The sequence below is a fragment of the Macaca fascicularis genome, chromosome 4 (assembly GCF_037993035.2).
Source record: "Macaca fascicularis isolate 582-1 chromosome 4, T2T-MFA8v1.1".
NCBI classification, from domain to species: domain Eukaryota; kingdom Metazoa; phylum Chordata; class Mammalia; order Primates; family Cercopithecidae; genus Macaca; species Macaca fascicularis.
This window is the reverse complement of record NC_088378.1, coordinates 26,437,735-26,460,711: the sequence shown is the minus strand read 5'-3', so window position 1 is coordinate 26,460,711 and position 22,977 is coordinate 26,437,735. Positions and strand designations below refer to the sequence as shown.

The 22,977-nt window shown below is 37.2% G+C and overlaps 1 protein-coding gene across 5 annotated transcripts in view; it reads right to left on the bottom strand.

Annotated features, from left to right (window-relative positions):
• Positions 1–22,910, bottom strand: part of PKIB (cAMP-dependent protein kinase inhibitor beta) — a 245,378-nt gene extending 222,468 nt beyond the window's left edge. For 2 of the 5 annotated variants that reach the window (XM_074036962.1, XM_065543273.1), the window contains exons 1-3: positions 22,785–22,910; positions 16,878–16,955; positions 8,589–8,725 (exon numbers count right to left, since the gene is read on the bottom strand). The gene's annotated coding sequence lies outside the window, so the exon portion shown is untranslated. Of the gene's footprint in view, positions 1–8,588; positions 8,730–16,877; positions 16,956–22,784 lie in introns of all 5 variants that reach the window. The other 3 variants (XM_065543271.1, XM_065543274.1, XM_074036961.1) reach the window with 2 other exon arrangements.
• Between the last annotated feature and the right edge of the window lie 67 nt (positions 22,911–22,977).

Below are 22,977 nucleotides of genomic sequence, written 5' to 3'. Positions count from 1 at the left end.
GCTCTGACAAGGGTGGCTAGGAGGATCTTCTGGGGATATGTGCTTGAGTCTCCATGTGGGGGAGAGGCTACAGCAGCTCCCCATCCTAGACAGGCAAGGACTTGACCTGTTTCCCTGTGAAACTTCTGTTGCAGAGCTTGTGATCCTAGCTCAGATGCAAACTGCAATCTGTCTCTGGACCACAATATGGTTGAAAGCCATGGGAAACACCTGTCTCACCACTCTCTGTGGAAGTGGTTTCAGGGTATAATCTTGTCACCCAACCTGATACATATAGCTTCATTGCTCTCCTGTTCTCCAATGTGACAGTACTTCTGCTTCTTGTAAAGGGGTGGCTCCACCTTTGGACTCATGCAAGTGGTAGTTGGTTGTGGTGGTATCGGCTGATTTGGTCAGCTTGACCTCAGACACTGGGGGAGTTGGCCAGATGCCAGCTGAGTTGGAATGGGGTAGGTAGTTCCCCAGTTCCCAGGCCCCAGATGGCCCACTAGATAGCATATATGACTCCTGAAGGGCCTGGACTAGGGTCGGGCTAGCCCAGAAGTCAAGTGCTGGCTTTGATGGGGAGAGATGGCCTGGTCCCCAGATCACCAACCAACTCTCAGACAGAGGCAGATGGAACACTTAAGTGGTGGAGGATCTGAAGGGATATTACAGGCCTGTGGGGGTTGGGTTTTCAGAAGGGCTCTGGAGTACAGGTGAAATGTTCAGGTGGGGGCAGGGCAGCTGTGCTGTGGGCCTTCCACTGAGGAAGGCAGGACCCCTCAGCTGGAGCAATAAAGACTGTAGGGCATGTGATACACTTGCACTTCCTTCCCACCCAAGAGGGTGGACTTTGCTGTTGGTGGCATGCAAAGGTGCTAAACCTTGTCTATTACCTCTGGGAGTTTTGGCTCAGAAAAATGAGGAGCTGTCACCAACCACAATGTTTGGATTGGGCGCAGGGCCACTGTGCTGGGAGCCCAAGCTGTAGATCCCTGCCTGGCAAGAAATAGCAAGGCAGTCTGACCACTCGTTAGCACTGTGGCTGCATCCTCTAGCAGGGCTATAACTGTTGACACCAAGGGATCCAAGGCCTGTGGGTCTTCACATGGGCTTAAACAGTACCTGTGCAGACTCCAGGTGACCCTCTCTATTGGCCTGGAGGAGTGAAGGTGTCAGGGAGGTTCTCCCACGCCCAGGATTGCAAGGTTCATGGAGGAAGTGTGGATCCCCTGGGGACACTCACTCACTTATCACTTCTCCACATTAGGGGGCTTCCCATGGCTCCACACCAGTTCTGAATAGGAAGCTGCCTGGCTTCACTTCTGTTTGTTCTTTGGGGTCCCTGTCGCTTCTTTGGTTAATCCAGAAATGATCCCTTTGATGGCCCACTTTAACAGCAAGTGTTTATTCTCCACCCTGTTTCTCTGTGTGTGAGTGAATTAACCTAAGCACACTAGCTGCTTCTAAGTCAGCCATCTTCAAGACTTTTTTTTCTTTTTTTTTTTTTTTTTTGAGATGGAGTCTCACTCTTTCGCCCAGGCTAGAGGGCAGTGGCATGATCTTGGCTCACTGCAAGCTCCACCTCCCGGGTTCCCACCATTCTCTTGCCTCAGCTTCCTGAATGGCTGGGACTACAGGCACCCACCACCATGCCCGACTAATTTTTTGTATTTTTAGTAGAGACGGGGTTTCACTGTGTTAGCCAGGATGGTCTCGATCTCCTGACCTCATGCTCCGCCCACCTCGGCCTCCCAAAGTGCTGGGATTACAGGCATGAGCCACTGTGCCCTGCCAGATTTTCTTAAAGGAAATTTTTTTCCCCATTATTTTTCAACACCTGTTCAGGAACCACAAAATTAGTAAAACTTGCTGATCATCTTCCAGTATTTCCTAAGGGAGTATTTTTGGCATTTTGTTGAGATAATTCTCTTTAGTATAAAACTGTCTCATATTTTAAACTCTTGCCCCATAGAACTCTTCAGTTATTGTGACAAGAAAAACAGCCCTACATACTTCTGAACAACTGCCAGGAAGAGGTTTCATATTGTACCATTGGCCTAATGCCTGTTTTTTAAGAAGAGGGTAAACAGAAGTCCAGAAAAGTCAGATGGCTCAATTGAGGTCTCAGAGCTAGCAACTTCCAAACTAGCAAGCAGATTTTTCTTACTATTCCAAAGATACAATGAAAGATTTTGAATGCCATAGCACTCCTTTCAAGTTTTCTGAATTTTTGGTGTTTGGTTTTAATTAAATTAATCAAGCACATTCTCAAACAAGAAAGTTCAAGGTCTGTGTGGAATTAACTTGGTCATATATAAAGTTAGATTTAGTAATTGATTTTAAATTACTAATAGGTTTTTCAAAATTTTCATTTTATATTAACACGGGCATATATGCCTCATGACTCTTAAGGACAACTTAATAAAATAGTCAAATATTTAAAGCAAGCAATAAAGTAAGCAGAGAGGATGGGAAAAGATCCCATTTCTTTCCAGAAGAGCACAGTAGATAAATGACTACAAGAACAGGATTAGTGGGAACAACGTGCTCCCTGGCTGTGGTCCAGAATTCAATATAACTAGAGTGAAGGTACAGAGAAGAAGACCAAGGTTAAGCTGGCAAAAACTGGACTAGCTAGACCACCCCTCATGTAAAGATAATTAAAGAAATGTCAGGCCTAGGGATTTTGCATACTACCAAAGCAGAAAATATTTTAGAAAACTCCTTGGAGTTTACAGGGTCATGCTAGAAGACAAAATAGACTCTCAGACAAAAGGTACTACTTATGAGGCACTACCTACATCAAAGTTATAGAACAATAAACATTTATATGTTGAAAAGTACAGCTTCAAATATGCATAATAAAATCTGTTAGAAATATGAAGAACTTGAGGAAAATCACACAATTTTTCATAGAAGGTTTCAACACATCATACATGTTTGGGCTGTTATAACAAAATATCATAAACTGTGTATCTTATAAACAACAGAAATTTAATTCTCACATTTCTGGAGGCTGAGAAGTCTAAGATCAAGGTGTCGGCAGATTTAGTGTCTGGTGAGGACTCACTTTCTGGTTCACAGATGGTGTCTTCTAGCTGTGTCCTCACATGGTGAAAGGGACGAAGGAGCTCTCTAGAGCCAATTTATAAGAGCACTGATCTCATTCAACTCCCAAAGGTCCTAACTCCTAACATGGTAACTTTGGGGATTATGTTTCAACATTTAGATTTGCAGCGGGGACACGATTATTCAGACCATAGCATCATGCTTTGACAGCTGAAAGGGATTTCTTTTTAAAAACTCGGAAAATATTGGAAAGTCTAAAATTAACCTAATTAATGAAGTTGAGTTTAGAGAGACAATAGATAACTTGTAATAGAAAATATATCCTTTTCAATAATTCATGAAAGAGAAATTGATATCTGCTGGGACACAAAACCTTATGCCAGAGTAGAAGTAATGAAAGTCATATCTTCTGACTAAAATGTAATAAAACTGTAATTTAATGACAATGGCTTAAACAAAAAGGACTGCCTTTGTGGAAAATGGCAAACATGTCTTAAATAATTATTGGGTTAAAAGGAAACCAAAGTTTCCAGTAAAGAATACTGAGAAAAATTAAAAAAAAAAAACTCTCTTAAAATATATATACGATATAATAAAGCTATATGGGGGCAAACTCATAACCTCTTATGCTTAAATTACTTTACAGAGAAATATAAAAAGAACAAGTGCTTCAACAAAATAAAACATAAAATGTTAGAGTTATAGAAATAATAAGTCAAACTAGCAACTGAGAGGAAAACGTAGTTTGATCACTAAAAGCAAAAACTGGTTCTTTGGGGAAAATTTTTCTTTGAAAGAATATCTCGTAAGTCCATTACTCTGGTCTAGGAATTAGTAGAAAAGGAATATAAATATATATCTGGAAACGTTACTGAGGCTATCTTTGGTCCCATATTCTTCCCTAAGTACTCAATGTTATCACTGATTTAGAGCCCGAAGTAACCAGAGGTCATAGATCCAAAAGGCACACATTCCCTAACAAGCTCATGACTTCCCTATCACCTGAATTCTACTTGCTTTTCCTCTGCTCAGTTTTTGTCCCATGAACACTACCCACGAACAACCAGAGATTCTCTCAATATGTTTATAGTCAATTTTTCTTAAGCCGTAACTCCTCCTTCTGTGTTTAGCATGGATAGATGTATTTCTCTCTCTAAAACAGGTATCCTTCAAACTGACATGTTCTCATACCTCTCCCTCACTGCTCTGGTGGCCCTCTGCTGCCCTCTCTTGGTTCAAGGCTACCCTCCCAAGCACTGAGATGTGTGACTTAAGCCTCTGAATAAAACCTCCAAGTGTTTTTGAAATACCTGCATAACTAATCCACAGTTGGTGAGTCTTAGCTTTTAGTAATATAGTGGAATTACAAAGGGTTTTCAGTACTCATAATTCTAGCATATAACTAAAGAAAATTTGCTGACTGTAAAAACAACACATTTATTTGTTTTTACCAAGTAGCTTCAGAAATTCAGCTCAAATCTTTCTAGACTAACCTTAGTTGTCTAGAAAAAAACAAGGTACAGAAATAATGAATATTCCCAATAATTCAGAGATTCTTGATATTTTTGAGTCATAAACGACTATGAAATCAGATGAAAACTATAACTCAGAGGAGTGTGTATTAAAAGGCTATGCACCAGGACAATGAAGTGTGCTTCCACAATCTATTTTCAAGGAAGAACTTGTTGCACCAGTATTGAGGAGTCCTATCTGCAGACATCTTTCAGTTGTTCACTTCTTCAGGAAGACTCGGTTTGCCCAAGGCCACGTGTCCCTTATAGAGGCCTACGTTAATGACTAATTTTTACAGTAGGTAGCTAGCCAGGTCTGAGCAGGGGCGGAGAGGGCTCCCTCAACTCCAACAGGAATGTCAAGTGACCATCAGGTGATAGTCAGGCAGTTGTCACACTGCCTCTCTAAAATAATAATAGATGCTTCCCAGAAAGATCTCAGGAATTTGGCGAGTGAGCTCAAGCATGCACATTAAGAGGCAAAATGGGGGAGTTTAACTGGTATATGACCTTCCAGAAGCATTCCACTGGTAAAGAGAAGAATGCCCAAGTGAGCATGCGTACAACTCCAGTAACACACCGTGCATGAGGACAGGCAGCCCCAAGTGCAGAATAAAGAGAGAAGGGATGAAAGACCGTGGAAGTATGTCAAGATATAAAACCCCAAGTCAAAAGGTCAAACCCCACACTTGTCCTTCAAGTGGCCTGCTTGGGCCTCTTCCTAGTGTACTTTTCTTTGTGCTTTAAAGCTTTTTAATAAACTCACTCCTGCTCTAAAACTTGTCTCAGTCTTTTCTTCTCCCTTATGCCCCTCAGATTTTTTCTTCTGAGGAGGCAAGAATTGAGGTTGCTGCAGACCAGTACAGATTCACTGCCGCTATCACTGATGGGTGATCTTAGCCCCGTTCCGGCAACTCTAAAGGGTTATTCTAGTTCTAGAGCTTCCCCATGGATTCAGCTGAGGCTAAAGCTGGGCTGTATCACAGCACAACTTCTTCCTCTGCCTACTTGTATTAGGCCATTTTTGCTAGCTATAAAGAAATAGCTAAGACTGAGGAATTTATAAAGAAAAGAGGTTGAATTGGCTTATGGTTCTGCAGGCTGTACATGAAGCATAATGCTGCCATCTTCTGGTGAGGGCCTCAGGAAGCTTACAATTAAATGGTGGAAGACAAAGGGGAGCCAATATATCACATGATGAGAATGGAAGCAAGAAAGAGAGAAAGGAGAGGTCCCAGATTCAAAACAACCAGATCTCTGTGTGAACTAACTGAGAGGAAACTCACTCATCACCAAGAGGCTGGTTCTAAACCACTCATGAGAGACGTTTCTCCATGATCTAATCATCTCCTGCCAGTCCCCACCTCCAACATTGCGAATCATTTCAACATAAGATTTGGAAGAGGTAAACATCCAAAGCATAATACTGCTACTGTTTTCTTTCCCTCCCTGCCAGTGGTATTGATCTCTTTCGTAAGGGCACACCTTAATAAACATCCTCATGCTAAACTTCATCGCAGAGTCTCCTTCCTGAAGAACCCAACATGTGACAATTACAAACATAACTCTGTAAAGCAGCATTTTTTCTTTCTCCTGGAAATTATTCTAACGCTACAAGAAGATGCTTTTATAAGTTTGAAAACCATTTTTGGAGGACTTAGACACAATTTGAATGACTCTATAATTTAGCATTTTCCCTTTTTCTTGGAAATTATTCAAAAGCTACAAGAAGAAGTTTTCATAAGTTTGCAAACTATTTTTGAAGAACCTGGATGCATATTTAACTCCCAGACTCCATTTTATATCAAACACTATCAAAAGCGGACGACATTTTTTTGTATACACAAAAAGGGCAGTGAAAACAAGAATCCCTGGTGATAAATCTCAAGAGCAGGGACCCACTGAAAAATAGATCTCAAAAAGCACCAGCAAAACATACTTCCTGAAAGTGTGGGTATACTGTGAAGCCAAAAAGTAATATTCCTTTTTTGTGGCCCTTAGTACAAAGACTGAATGGCTTGAGTTGGCATGTCTTTCCTCTTATATTTTTATAGCCTGGGGCTATAAACATAACTATACAGAAAAACCATATTTACAGGAAGTAACATGACTCTGTAACAGGAAAGGAGAAAGCTTTTGCTCTATGAAAATTAGTTAGCCAGAAACTTTATCTTTGCTTCATATCCCAAAAGAAACCTCTTACAAATAGCCAGTCCAGGAAAGCCTAACTCATTCAATGATGAGTAGTATTTTAAAAGGAGAGAATCCATTTTTAAATTACTATTTTGGCCAGGTTCATGCCTATAATCACAGTACTTTGGGAGGCTAAGGCAGGTGAATCACTGAGGTCAGTAGTTCAAGACCAGCCTGGCCAGCATGGCAAAACCCCGTTTCTATTAAAAATATGAAAATTAGCTGGGTGTGGTGGCAGGTGCCTGTGATCCCAATTACTCAGGAGGCTGAGGCAGGAGAATAAATTGAACCTGGGAGGCAGAGGTTGAAGTGAGCCAAGACTGCACCATTGCACTACAGCCTGGGCAACAGAGTGAGACTTGTCTCAAAAATAATAATAATAATAATAAATAAAATACTATTTTTAAAAGTCTCTTCCTTTACCCCCTTCTTTTGAAAAATCAATTAATTCCTTCTACTGTCCTTTGAGGCAGCTAACATAAGTAGAAACTATAGGACAAAGAAAATATTGGGGCTGTTGAGGTGGGCAGGGCCTAGAAGGCAACTTTCTGGGTCAGGAGTTTGATTACATACAGGAAGAAAAAGCAAATAAGTAAATAAAGTGAGAATAATGAGAACCAAGTTTCTCATTATTGGATAAAGGAGTTACAAATATGAAAAGTCAATGACCAGAATGATCCCTGTGGTATTAAGTTTCAATTACAGTTATCACTGGGAATGCACAATTTCTTAGACAGATAGTTATAGAAGTAGATACAAATGTTTGCGTATGTGAGTGGCAGACATTTTCTACCTCTGCCTGGTGGGAAAGCCTAGAAGCAATTAATCCCAGGAGCAGTGAGCAGACGTAGTGTTCGAATGTTGGTTTCTAAGTATCATTCTTCTCTAATGTAGAACAAGAGTTCCTTGAAGAAATGAAATAATAATATAAACTGATTTGAGAACAGCCTGGGCAACATGGCAAAACTCCATTTCTACAAAAAAATACAAAAATTAGTTGGCCATAATGGTGTGCCTGTTGTCCCAACTACTTGGGAGGCTGAGGCAGGAGAATCACCTGAGCCCAGGGAGGGAGAGGTTGCAGTGAACCATGATGGCACCACTGTACTCCAGCCTGGGCAACACAGTGAGACCCTGGAAGATCTTGTGCCAGAGAAGAAGAGTTTAAACAAAAGAATATGATGGGAAAAAGTAAAAGACAGGATTCAGCTTCTAGGTGGGAGGTTTCCCCATTTGCCAAATATGTAGCAAATAGAGCAACAAGATAAATAATTATTATAACAATAGATTATAAACTCATTAAATAAACAGAAATATACAAGTAGATGTGTATTTTTTGTTTGTGCACATTTATGCGAGTGTGTGTGTATATAAATATATATATATGAGAGAAAAAGCTATTACTTCTAGCCAAATACAAATTAAATGTAGAAAGAAAGATGAAATGAGAAAACTACAATTTGGCAGTCATTATAAGAAGAACATATTGAGGTAAAAACCATGGATGGATGCTGAAATGAATGGGTAATTATTGAGGAACAGGATATTTACAGTCTAAAAACATCTCCCTCCAGAGAGAAACAGAAACTTTACAATTGAGAAACCTGGAAGATGTCACTTTAAATGAGTGATAAATGTGTTATCATCAGTAATGGGACAAATCAGCACCACATGTTTACTGATACAGTATTAATACAATGAGAAGAACACAGCATTGCTTCTCTCATATTCCGATCCCCAATGCCTAAGCTGTGACTTACCTCATTCAGGCTGCTATAACCAAAAACCTTAAACTGGGTAGTGTATAAACAACAGAAATTTGTTTCTCACATTTCTGGAGGTTGGGAAGTCTATGATCAAGGTGTTAACAGATTTGGTGTCTGGTGAGGGTCTGCTTCCAGTGAAGATTAAAGGGTCATCCTAGTGCCAGAGCTTCCCCATGGAGTCAGCTGATGCTACAGCTGGGCCTGTCTCAAAACACAACAAAACAACACCTTCTTGCTGTGTCTTCACATGGTAGAAGAGCTACTTAGCTCTCTGGAGTCTCCTTTATAAGAGCATAAATCCCAATCATGAGGGCTCTCCCCTAACAATCTCATCACCTCCCAAAAGGCCCCACCTTCTAATACTATCACACTGGTGATTAGGTTTCAATGTATGAATTTTGGGGGTGAACACAAACATGAATATTCAGAACATAACTAGCTGAATCTAATCACAAAGAAACATCAGATGAATCTAAACATAAGAGGTATGATACAATTTAACTAACTTTCATTCTTCAAAAATATAACAAGGTCATAAAAGAAAAGACTGAGTATGAGTTCTACATTGCCAGGTAATCAAGAGACATGACAACTAAATGCAACATGTAATCCTCCATTGGACCCTGGACCAGATAAACTATTTATTTGTTTGTTATAAAATATATCACTGGGACAATTGGCAAAATGTGAATATGCTCAATGTATAGAAAGAAGCGTTTTACCTATTAATTTTCTGATTTTGGTACATTGTGGTTATGCAGTAAAATGCTTTTACATTTGAAGAAATACATATTTATGTAGTTACATGAAATATAGCATCATGTTTACAACTTATTTTTAATTGATTCAGAAAAATAGTAGTTACATAGATAGATAGATAGATAGATAGATAGATAGATAGATAGATAGATAGATAGAGAGACAGTATATGTGGCAAAAGGTTAACATTTGGGGGATTGGGATAAAGGATAGATGGAATTCTTCATACTATTATAATTTTTCTGCAAATCTAGAATATTTCAACTAAGACATTTTAAAACACAGTACTTTTAGAAAGCAAAAGTAAAATTACATGAAAAATGTCATGGTGCAGATTAAAACTGTGATCAAATACTCTGTCATAAAATTAAAAACTTAATACAATTATCTATAACTAGAATACCATAAAGCAGAAATGTTAGAAATTGAGGAAGAAATGGTAAGGCAATAAAAGGAGATACACAACACTAGTAGAAAAACTAAAAAGAAACAATAGAAAAAGAAAAAAAAATACACACAAAAAACTAATATGAGAAATGAAATTAGAAGGAATCTAATGGAAGTGAGATACTATTGGAACATAGAGGATGAAACTTAAAAATGAAAAAGTACAACAGTTATAAGCTTAAAATGCATTACACATGAAATAATATAGAAGATGAGGGTGGATCAAGCAACTATGGTTGGAATCCTCAAAAAAGAAACCAAGAGAACAAATAATTGCATAATATTTTAAAATGCCATACTTATTACTCTGAAAGAAAGATAACAATAATTGAATTGAGACTGGTTTAGGGGGAATAAAATGACTGGAGGACCTTTTATTTTCTGAAACAATCAGAAATGATGAAACTGGACTCAAGACTTTTTCAATTTCTGCAGAAAGAAGCTAGCTTCTTTAATAGGGACAGTGATGGATTTAAAAACTTTATTTTTAAGTTTGGCTATTCAATTTATCAGCTACATTTGTTTTTATTTTTATTTTAGAGTCGGAAGGGTAATGTGGAGGTTTGTTACATGGGTATATTATGTGATGAATTGGCCACATTTGTGTACGTGTCTATGAATGTTATTTCTAGAAAGAAACAATCATTTGGCACCAGAAATTTCTCCTAAGAAAAGACATATGTTGTAAATTTGGGGAAAAAAATAGAAGAGAGACAATTTTTGGTGACAATTACTTCCATGCAAAAAGACAAAAGGCAAGATGTAGAGCAATAATCCAAAAGTTACAGTGAATCCAACCATGCTACCAAAGCATAGTCATCGCTAATTCATGATAAAGACTTCAACAGATGCAACATTCAATCCTCAGGCACTCGACTGCTAATGATTTCTGCCACCATCCTTCAAGTCATTAGCCCGAACTTCATCTTCTGCTTTAACACTGCCTTTGATGGCTCTGCTATTAAACTAGCCATCCTTACTAGATTCTACTCTCTTCTAGCTTCGAATTGGAAATGTGTTAACCACTCTCCTTTGTAACTACATGTGATTTTTTGTTTGCCATGTGTACTTCCCTTAGATCCTGATTTCTGTATTCCAGTCACACACGACTGATGTTATCTTGAGGCCTAATTATTCCAGAAAATTTAATGCTGTTTTTACTGCTGATACGTCTATCTTTTATCAAAAGAATGATGCTACTTTGATACATTAGTTTGTTCTAATATTTTAACCTAAACCTTCAAAATAAATACTTTATAGATGACTAGCTCTTCTATTTTCAGTGAGATTTTAATTTTCCTTTGGGAAATAATTTCAAAGTACAAATATTTAGGCATCTTATTTATATCTCATGTAATAGATTAATTCAGTTTTTCGATTTTATCTCATTTTATTCTCAGTAAAAATATAGACCACCTAGCTACCACATTCCAGCAAAAAAAAAAAAAAAAAAATTTGTTAAAAGAAAAACTTCAGCTGAATTAAATTTAAAGGAGTTTAATTGAGCAATGCACGATTCACAAATCAGGTAGCCCCCAGAATTACAGCAGATTCAGAGACTCTAGAGCAGCCACATGGTGGAAGAAGATTTATAGGCCAAGAAAAGGGAAGTGAAGTACAGAAATTGGAAGTGAGGTACAGAAACAACCAGATTGATTACAGCTTAGCATTTGCCTTATTTGAAGACAGTTTGAACACTAGGCAGTGTATGAGCGGTTGAAGTTCAGCTGCTAGGTTTGGCCAAGACTCATCTATTGTTTCTGGCGCATACTCCTAAGTTAGGTTTTCAATCTTGTCTACCTATTAAGTTAGGTTGCAGTTCATCCACAAGGACTCAAATACAAAAGTACGGAGTCCTTCTCAGGCCATATTTAGTTTGCTTTAAAACATTAATAGTGTTTTCCTAAATGATGATCCATGGGATGTGATATGTTGTTTTGTTTCAGGGTTTGAGATCACATACATTTAAGAAACATTGTATTAAACAATATTAAATGATTTTATTTATGGCAGTATTTGTCAAAGTCTTAAAAAAGTAATGTGTGCTGTGAATTTCTGATAAGGAAAGTAGCAAATCTACTGAAAATGATCCCTTCACTTTGGGACTGTCCCTTTTTATTTCAGGATTCTTCTTTTTATAAGAATAAATAACTCCTCTTACTGTATCCGTTCTTCACAGAATACATCTTCCAAAAATTAAGTTATATTTATTCCTTGCAATTGCTCCTGTTCCAAGAGTTAATGAAAATGATTCTCAGTTAAGATGTAAAGTGGTCTCTGATTTCTAAGGCAAAATTCCACTTTTCAAAACAAGTACATAAACCAAGCATATGAAATTATTTTATACAATGTGGTTGGTGTTCATGTAATTTTCTTCACATTAGCTTTTAGATATTTGATAAAGGTGTTTTTGACCTTAGAATAGTATTTAAAAGTATATGAGTATATTTACTGCAAGAGTGTTTTTTTTTTTTTCTTTATATACTGCAAGAATGTTGTGTGGAAAATATGCAAGGCACAAGCAAATGCATTAATTCATTCAATTGTTTACCAAGCCCCTTCTCCATGTCAAGCACTAGGCCAGGTGATGGCAGTAAAACTCTACAAATTAATCTGGCCTCTGCCCTCAAAGACCTTTGTGTACAGATGGGTTCTATCCTAGCTATGCTAGGGTGGCAGAATATGCCACAGCAAACTTTCCACTTTGGCACAAGGATTACTTTCAGCTGAAGACAAATGAGAACAAGATGATACAAGAAAAGTTCTCTGTTCTCCTTCTGTCGTCTAAAAGCAGGACATAAATTTACAAAGTTGTCCCCCGCTTTCTACAAGGAAAGACAAAACTTAATTACCAGAGACAGCTTTAGACCCTTACGGCCTGTAGACAGAATCAGAGGAATGTATATAACAAACTTTGCTAACTAGCCTTTATTTATCTAGTTTCCCATATATTTGCCTTCCCACAATTTGCCACTCCTAGAGACACTTGTCACTTCTAAAAATTGTTTCTTTGCTGAAATCCTATGTAAGTCCAAGTTCTAACCAAACCTTTGAGTTACTCATCTCTGGGTATATGTTACATGCACAATGCATGTGTTAATAAACTTTTGGGTTTTTTTTTTTCTCTTATTTTGCTGCCTTTTGTCAATTTAATTTAGAGGACTCTAACCAGAAAACCTAGGAGTGTATTAGGAAATAATTTTTCATCTTCTATATGCATACACAAAATTTGTCTGAGGCATTATGATATGTGGCAGATAATTGTAAAAATTATTTCTGTTTTCAGTAGCATTCATTCTAATGTATTCAGGGGATGTTTCAACTTGTAATTAAGGATTATTGCTCTCCCATAATCAAAAATTGATATAAATTAATGTATTTATAGTTGTTTAAATTACTTCCATCAAATTTTAGACAAATGTTCTTTATGCTGTATACTGAAACTTTTTGTCTGGTTTAAAATTAAAAGTAAGGAAGCTACACATGAAAAAGAGATAACTTACTAAAAATTTAATACTTCAACAAATCATTCTTTTAAAAAATAGTCTCCAGGTTCTGGTTTATTAAGATAATTTTAAATAAATTTATATGATTAAGACAAGCAGGCTGGTTGATTCCCTATTTTAAGATGGTCTAAAGGAAACGATAAAGCCCCTCACTCAAGTACTAGCTCATTTAACTTTCAGCCAATCAGTGACAAGAGATCCAAGAAACTATTAACAGCAAGCTCCTATTTCAGGGGGCTAGGGATTTCCCCAGAGCCTTGCATGTGCAGTTGAACTTAAAATCCAACCTAAAGTGGCCTGGTGTAGTGGCTCACGCCTGTAATCCCAGCACGTTGGGAGACTGAGGCAGGCAGATCATGAGGTCAGGAGTTCGAGACCAGCCTGACCAACTTGGTGAAACCCCGTCTCTACTAAAAATACAAAAATTAGCCGGGTGTGGTGGCACACGCCTATAATCCCAGCTACTCAGGAGGGTGAGGCAGGAGAATTGCTTGAACCTGGGAACCCGGGAAGTGGAGGTTGCAGTAAGCCAAGATCATACCACTACACTCCAGCTTGGGTGACAGAAAAAGATTCCGTCTTAAAAAAAAAAAAAACCTAAAGTTACCTCTTCCTCATTTTAATGCTAAAATAATTCATACCCAAGGGTGGAGATTTTAAATGCTAATGTTACATGCAATGTATGGAGAAGTATGTTGAGCTACTGTGCAAGCACTAGAGAAAACTGTCCTATATATGCCCTAATATAACCTTTCCCTATGAAAAGAGTCTATAAAATTAACCCACACACTACCCTCAGGCAACAGCCAACTCCTTTTTTCTTTCTCAGTGCTAGCTCCCTTGTGTACAAGCTGGAATAAAATTAAACTTACCTTTGCTGCTGTGTTCTGTGATGTCTTTTGATTTCAATATTGTGAGATTACAAAAACCCTGGGTGTTGATAACATAATTAGCATATTTTTGACACAGTTAACTACAGGTAAAATAGGAAGCCAAAGCAATATTAAAAAAAAATTGAACTAATTTCAGACTTCAGAAAAGTTGCAAACGCTATACAAAAATTTTCTATGTATCTTTCACCTTTATTCACCAAATATTAAAATTTTATCTTGTTCACACAATGTGTGTGTACGTACACACATACAAAACAGTGTATGTGCATGTACACACACACACACATACAAAATGTGTACGTACACACATACAAAACATGTTTTGTAAACCATTTGAGAAAAAATTTCCAACATGATCCTATTTACTCCTATATACTTCAATGTACATTTCCAAAAATACAACACTTTTCTACATAACCACATTATAACAATCAAAAACAGAAAATCAGTTTTGATATGATACTGCTTTGTAATTCACAAGCCCCATTCAAATTTTGCTAATTGTCTAAATAATGTTCTTCACAGCAATAACAGTAATTATTTATTATCATTGTTATTTCTGCTCCAGTATCTAATCCATGATTACATGTGGCATTTAGTTGTCAAGTCTCTGGTCTCCTTTAATTTGGGCAGTTTCTTAGTCCTTTTCTTTCATGACCTAGATATTTTGAAAAGTACAAGCCATTTATGTTGCATAATGTCCTTTAATTTGGGTTTGTCTGATGTTTCTTCATGATTTATTCCCGTTTATAGGTTTTTGGCAAAAATGTCTCAGGGGTGATAGTGCTCACTCCTCAGTGTATTACATTAGAAGACACATGAAATCTATTTGTTCTATTACTGGTGATCTTAAAACTTTGATCTTTTGGATAAGGTGTCTGTCAGGTTTTCCACTGAAAAGCTTTTTTAAATTTTCTGTGGGCTTTTCTATACACTTACATAATCATGGGCTTGATTTGATGCAAGGAGTTTGACTAAGTGATATCTTAAGATTTACTCAATTTAACTTCATTTTATGATATTTCTATATTAAGTTCTTTAAAAAGAACACCAAAAGATTATTTTTATACGTCAGATTTTGTGGTATGTACAATATCACTTTACAATCAACACACATGCATGTCTATGATTAGTAACGATGTGGATTTTAGTACCACTGTGAAAATGAAAGTGTGCCTACTAAGCTTTAGAGAGTAACCTTTACATTTAACAGAAAAATATCTGTACCGTAAGAAATGGAGATGAACACTACAACCCACTAAAAATTGTTTGAAAAAAATTCTTAGAAATATAAGGCATAGCCATCAAATAGATCAAAGGGAAGAGATAGAAATGGAGTAAATACTCTGGGCATATAAATAGAACATGACATTTTTCTAGGATCACTATTACTACATTTTCAAAAAATTTATTCCCTTTGGATTAAGTAAATAACTTGAATAGAAAAAGGTACATGAAGCATTATTTAATGGGATGTTTTACATTATTTTTCATATTAAGCTTTCAGATTCTGGTTTTGTTATGTAATTAAGAGCACATCTCCATTTGGACCAGCACATTTCAAATGTCTAATAGTCCCTGTATTGGACAATGCAGGTCTATAAGCTGAAGGAGAAAGTTGAGAAAATTATCCAGGTGATACAAGCTAAACAAGCAAGCAATCATATTTTTCTTTGTATAAGTTATTTAGATATTTCAGATAAAGTGAAGAAGAATGGTGCATTCCGGCCCAGACACTATGCTTTTCTCGTGGTCTTCACAACCCACTGACCAGGAGATTCCCTCCGGTGCCTATGCCACCAGGGCCCTGGGTTTCAAGTACAAAACTGGGTGGCTGTTTGGGCAGACACTGAGCTAGCTGCAGGAGTTTTTTTGTTTTTTTGTTTTTTGTTTTTTCTTACTCCAGATTTTAAGCACCTCTCTAAAACACTTTCTCCTATTGGCATTTAATCCATGGTTGTATTCATATAAAGATCCAATGGGAAAGTTCATTATTTTGGACTCCATTTGTATGTGAAAGCTACTTCTTAAAGCATAATTCCCCCTGCCACATATTATGTTAAGTGACTCTAATTATGTTTTTTCTCTTACTAAACACTACCATTTGGAATTGCTGAACAATGTGCAGTGTCCAGCCATGTCCATATCAGAGCATACCATAGAATTGAACTATGGAGTACCCTCCCATGGCATCTAAACTGCTGGATGAGTATTGCTGAGAAGTGGAAATGTCCCTAGCATTTGTATAAATGATGCTGGGAGTGCTCTCTCCATGGCAGAGAAAATAGGTAGAGAGAATTCTGCTCTCAGCTCTACAACCACTGAGATGATTTTAAAAACTGCAGGATTCCTAGAAAGACTGGATTCTGCTGCAAAATACAAGTAAGTCAGGCCAACTGAGGCAGAAAATTTCCTTCAGGAGATGTCGATTAAAAAAATGGCCTGTGATTGGTTCATACATAAGCTTCATCTGACATTACATCTTTAAAAAGATAGGACTTTTCTGGAGAAAAGGGACAGACCCATGAGCAAGAATGGAAACTAGTGGAAGCCAGCCTTCGCTATAACAGGACTCAGAATGAGAGCCTGGGAAAAATAATACAACAAATGATACAGCCACATGCTACCAAACAGCTAAGTCTAGGATTTCTGCAGGTGATGCAAAGTGGGTTACGGAATATGAAGACCTTAATACCAGAAAATATTAGGAAGCTTTATGGACAAATTAAGACCTTACCAGTGACTTACCAGGTTGGCCCTGAAGGGGTGTCCATACTTTGTTGTAATCGCTTTTGAAGTTAAAGCAAATCTTCAACGGGGTAAAACCTGTAAGGAAAAAGTACCCGAAGTTCTTGATCATTCAGCGGAAAGAGCTTTAGGTATGAATTTGCCAAGTGTTATATGCAGTAATGGACAATACAGTCAGTGGAGTGAGGTGTAGAGAATTGGGTAAGAATAAAAACACTGTCTGAAGTCGCTTGAGATCAGGCCACTTAAAATGTCAGGGCCTCTGGATATCATTCTATTCTTACAATTAATTCTGGAGAAAAGAAAGCAGCTAAGGCCATAGAAACTTGGGTGAATAAAAAAGAAATCAGGATAAATTGGCTAAAACAACATCATGGAGTATTTGGATTATTGGAAAATAAAGTCAAATCTGGCAAATTTCATACATATAGTATAGTACTTTGATAGCCTAAATGATTATCAGAATATGACATTTATCCTTCTTACAAATCTCTCCTATTTGATTTTTATAGAAGAAATCAATTTAGGTTCAATACCTAAAGCAAATGCACAGCCTTAAAACCACTTTATCTAAAATATCTAAATAACTTATACAGAGAAAAATATGATTGCTTGCTTGTTTAGCTTGTATCACTTGGATAATTGCCTCAACTTTCTCCTTCAGCTTATAGACCTGCATTTGAAATGTGCTGGTCCAAATGGAGATGTGCTCTTAATTATATAACACAACCAGATTCTGAAGACTTAATATGAAAAATAATGTACAACATCCCATTAATAATTTTTATATTAATGTTGTTGAAATATTTTGGATATACTGAGTGTAATTAAATGCATCTTTAAAATTAATTTCATCTGTTTCTTTTAATACAGCTACAAAAATTTTAAATTACAAATGTGACTCACATTTCATTTCTATTGGAAGGTGCTGATTTAGAAATTGCCTTAATAACACATTTAATAAGAACTCAAAAATCTGATGAGTGCCAAATAGAAGTAGTTGATTTCTTTCTGCAGCACAATAAATAACGTTTTGGGTGAATGAATGTAAAGAATTTCTTCAGTATATACTTTCATTATATTTTATCAAGGTTAATACATCTGCCTTTGAGAAGTGAAATGTTTTAGAAATGCCATTAACAATTTTTCAAGAAGTCATTCCCTTCTCAATGATTATAAAACAGTACATTAAATATTAGACACATATTTGAATTCGCTATCCACTTTATTATTTACACAGTGAATATTTCCTTTTTTCCTGAATTTATGTATGTTCTGACTGAAATAAACATATTTTTGTAGACATCTATTTCACTGGTATAAACATATCTCCTAGTTATGGAATTACAGACTTAGATTTCAGCAAAAGAAGAAAATCAGTGTGGAAAGAAAATTCACTTGCTATTTTAACATTAAGACCATAACTGAAGAGAGTTTTTATACATTTGACACTATATCTTAGTTTTTGAGTTATTTTCCAAAAGTATCAATGTCTGTCTTAACAAATAAAAGCATGTCTTTAATCAGAATTTGGTCTCTTCCAAATCTAAGTTTATACTGACCCCTATGGGTTACTGTGTCCTAATCTATTTTTGGCTTACCCTTTCAGAATATCTGGTGAAATACTTCAACATGTTTACATTTAAGATATAATTAATTTAGGGTGAAAGCCATAAAATACTTTTTATATTTTTGTTCTCCTTGGATTATATAACAAACTATGCACAAATTTTATTCATCCTTTAACTATTGTGGAGGGCCAAGATGTTTCAGTCCTCACTACATTTAGTGTTGATGTACTAAGGACAAGAGAACTAAGCAGTATAATTTCTAATTTCCAGAAAAATATGACCTGATTATTTTTCCTTAAAATCTGTTACACTTTCACAATATTTCAGAGATATAGATCATTTATTAGGATAAAAATTAAAGTTTATACAGAGATTTGTGTAAAGGCAGGAAGGATTATGGGACCAAAGATGAGTCTAATTTTAGTCAACCTTGATGGAGACACACTGATTCTAGGTTACACTGGGAATTTTTAATGTGATATACAGGATTCTAAACCATATCCTTATGGATTGATTATTTACTTTTACTTTTTTTTTTAATTTTTCTAAGACAGAGTCTCACTCTGTTACCAAGGCTGGAGAGCAGTGGCGCGATCTCAGCTTACTGCAACCTCTGCCTCCCAGGTTCGAGCGATTCTCCTGCCTCAGCCTCCTGAGTAGCTGGGACTACAGGCGCAAGCCACCACGTCCAGCTAATTTTTGTATTTTTAGTAGAGATGGGGTTTCACAGTGTTGGCCAGGCTGTTCGCAAACTCTTGACCTCAGGTGATCCACCCATCTCGGGCTCCCAAAGTGCTGGGATTACAGGTGTAAGCCACGACGCCTGGCCTATTTTAACTTTTATAGAGATGAAGTCTCACTATGTTGCCTAGGTTGGTCTCTAACTCCTGTGATCAAGCTATCCTCCTGCTTCAGTCTCCGGAGTGTTGGAATTAAGATGTGAGTCACTGCACCCAGCATAACCTTATGGATTTCAACAGGAATTACAAGAGGTGGTGAAAGGTTATAGACATTTATTTTCCTTTATGTTGAAGATGTGGTTTTATTACCATGCTGGTGAATTCTGAAAATAAAATTATTATTTTTAGTATTCTCTCAAAAATTGAATGTGCCAGGCATTTTGGCACGTGCCTGAAATCCCAGCTAGTCAGGAGGCTGAGGCTGCAGTGAGCTAAGATCAGGCCACTGCACTCCAGACAGAGGTTGCAGGATAATCGCTGGAACTTGGGAGGTGGAGGTTGCAGTGAGCCGAGATCAGGCCACTGAACTCAAGCCTGGGCAATAGAGCAAGCCTACGTCTCAAAACAATAACAACAAACCGAAATGACTGATAATTGACAAATCTATATTTGAGAGTAACTTATATAAACCTAAATTTTGTACCTAAATCATTCTGAAATTACATTGGTTAATATTGATTTTTGTGAATCCATTATTGAAATTTTTACTATGACTAGGATAAGGTTGGTAATCCTGCTTTACATTTTTCTCAGGGTACAATAATCACAACTATAGTTTATCTGGGAGATTCTTTATTTACCCATATGTGAGAATGAACCTGGACTATCTTCTAAGGAAAACCTTAAGCCTGACTATAGTACTCAATAGTTCTCCCAGCCCATTTCTTTGCATGTCTATTCTGACAAGTATTTTGGTCTTTCTCTTGAATTTCCTTAAGAGACTATTAATTTTCCATACCATTTATTTGAATGTTAAAGTTTATGTCTTGTCCTTAATTGATAACACAGAGCATTCATGCTCTGATTCTTGACAGAGAACATAACCTTCAGCTCTCTGATGCCACATATGGAACAAAGGTTTAATCATGAGAAAAGATATTCTAGGAAGGCTACCAGAAGGCTATGAAGTCCATCCTTCCCTCCATCAGTATTTCTTAAACTATATTTCACAGAATAACTACAATGCATATTAATACATGTTTCATCAGAAAAAAAAAAGATTTTTTAAGGTCAAGTTTAGAGAACATTAGGAGTGAAGGAATTCAACATGCTAATATGCAACATCAGTCACAAGAGAATATAACAGGCAGTACTATCCAAGCTTATCTGAAAACTTTTTCCAGCATGTCTACTTAGTAACATTCTCAAAAAAAAATCAGCATTCCAATTTTTTTTGGTTTTTTTGGCATACTAGCCCTTAATCAAGTCAGAGAACTGAGTTATTAGATAGCATGGCTTTGTTTGTTTGTTTGTTTGTTTTGAGACAGAGTTTTGCTCTTGTCGCCTAGGCCGGAATGCAGTGGCACGATCTCAGCTCACCGCAACCTCTGCCTCCTGGGTTCAAGCGATTCTCCAGCCTCAGTCTCCCAAGTAGTTGGGATTACAGAGATGTGCCACCGTGCCTTGCTAATTTTGTATTTTTAGTAGGAACAGGTTTTCGCCACGTTGGCCAGGCTGGTCTGGAACTCCTGACCTCAGGTGATCTGCCTGCCTCAGCCTCCCAACGTGCTGAGATTACAGGTGTGAGCCACCATGCTCGGCTAGATAGAATGTTTTTTACTAATGTACTTACTTAGACTAATTTGTATTTTGGCATTGTATGTTATATGTGTGCTACAGGAAGTCGCCTGGAGAAATGGGTGCTCCTACTAATAGCTGGTATACATTGAGAAAACTATGCTTTGAGCTGTGTTTGGGTTGATATTTGAAGAAGTCATCATTTCAATTTTCTTTCATAGTTGGCAAAGAGTAAAACAAGACTGATGTCGAAGACTTTTCTAATGAATAAAACAGTTTATAATTTATATACTGTCGTGTCTAATGTTGTATATATAACAACTTAAGTGAGCAAATTCCACTCCACATAGCCTACAGGTTAAATAAAAGTAAATTTTTTTTTAATGTATTTCAAGGCCAAGTGTTACATTCCAGAAAGATTAACAAGGACTTTTGTATTTAACTCTGGATATCTCAGGTGAAAAAACTCTATTGAATAGTGCAAGAACTTACGAATATCTCAGAAACCCTCTTGAACGTAGCAAGAGACAAGAACCTGCGCTAATTTAAATTTTAAAAGACCCATTCTCCATTTGTCTAATCAACATATTCAACCTTAAAGTTACTTGCATATAAGTCTTGTCTCCTTCTCTGATACTTTGAAAAGTTTAAGGACTTGAGATAATAGGATTCTTTTCTCCCATAAATAACATATTACTTTAAGTTTAGCATAATTAAAAATATTGTTAGGTTTGTAATTTCCATTTCCACAAATCTTTTTTTTTTTTTTTTTTTTTTTTTTTTTTTTTTTTTTTGAGACAGAGTCTCACTCTGTGGCCCAGGCTGGAGGGCAGTGGACCAATCTCGGCTCACTGCAACCTCTGCCTCCCGGGTTCAAGCAATTGTCCTGCCTCGCCTCCTGAGTAGATGGGATCACACGCGCGTGCCACCATGCCCGGCTAATTTTTTGTAGTTTTAGTAGAGATGGGTTTTCACCATGCTGGCCAGGCTGGTCTTGAACTCCTGACCTTGTGACCCACCCACCTTGGCCTCCCAAAGTTCTGGGATTACAGGCATTTCCACAATTCTTTAAACCTTATAGATGCTCTATTATAATACTTTAAGAGTGGTCTACAAAACCACTGATAAGGCAAAGAAGAATAAGGCAAGATTGTCCCTTAGTGGTTACAATAATTAGGAGTAGGGATTCTGACATTCTTCCAGATTCTTAGGTGTTTACCCCACCTCGACCCATGCCATTTTTGTAGATTTTACATCACTGTCTTATTATTAGTTATAGGAATGACTATTTCAAGTTTGAGCTGTTTCCCAGAATATTTTCAAAAACCAATAACTCTAAAAAAACCTGGAACTTTTATAGGAATGCATTCCCTGCAGATGTGCATCATCACCTAATACGCAAGGGTTCCACATGCCTCAACAGCTCATGACATTCGAAACCAACGTATGAGTTTGATAATTAGTATGTCTTATCTAATTAAAAATATTTTTAATGTGCAAATTTTTTGTAACATCTTAACAGCACAAGAAATTAAAATATAAGTCAATAGCAAACAGAAATGATACAGAGAAACTGAAGCACATAGATGAATGATAAATATCCCAATAAAACTTGTTCCAGGCAGCGGGCTGCAGGAATACGTTGTGAACATAAGCGCAAAATAGGATGCAAAAGTGGGAAAAATAGGAAATAAGTGGAGTTAGGATGGACAAACACTAAGAAAGAGGAAGCAATCCCCTAAAAAGCAGAGAGGCTCCTCAGATGAAGGAGGGCAAAACGTCAACCACCACCTCAGCTCTGTTGTCTACTAATGCCCAAATTCAAGTTAATGGTAGGTAAAGGTTGGTTTTGCTCACACCGTTTTCTTAAGTTGGCAAACTACCGTCAGATCCACACTAGCCTTAAGTTCCCAGCCAGCAGTCCTTGGGAAATTTTCCAGGAAGGAGGACAGCCGGGCCATCTAGTGACGCGCACGCGCAATCTCAGCGCTGCCCGCTCCGTGTCTTATCCCACCCTGGCCTGGAAGGAAGTGACGCGAGGCTGAGGGGCGG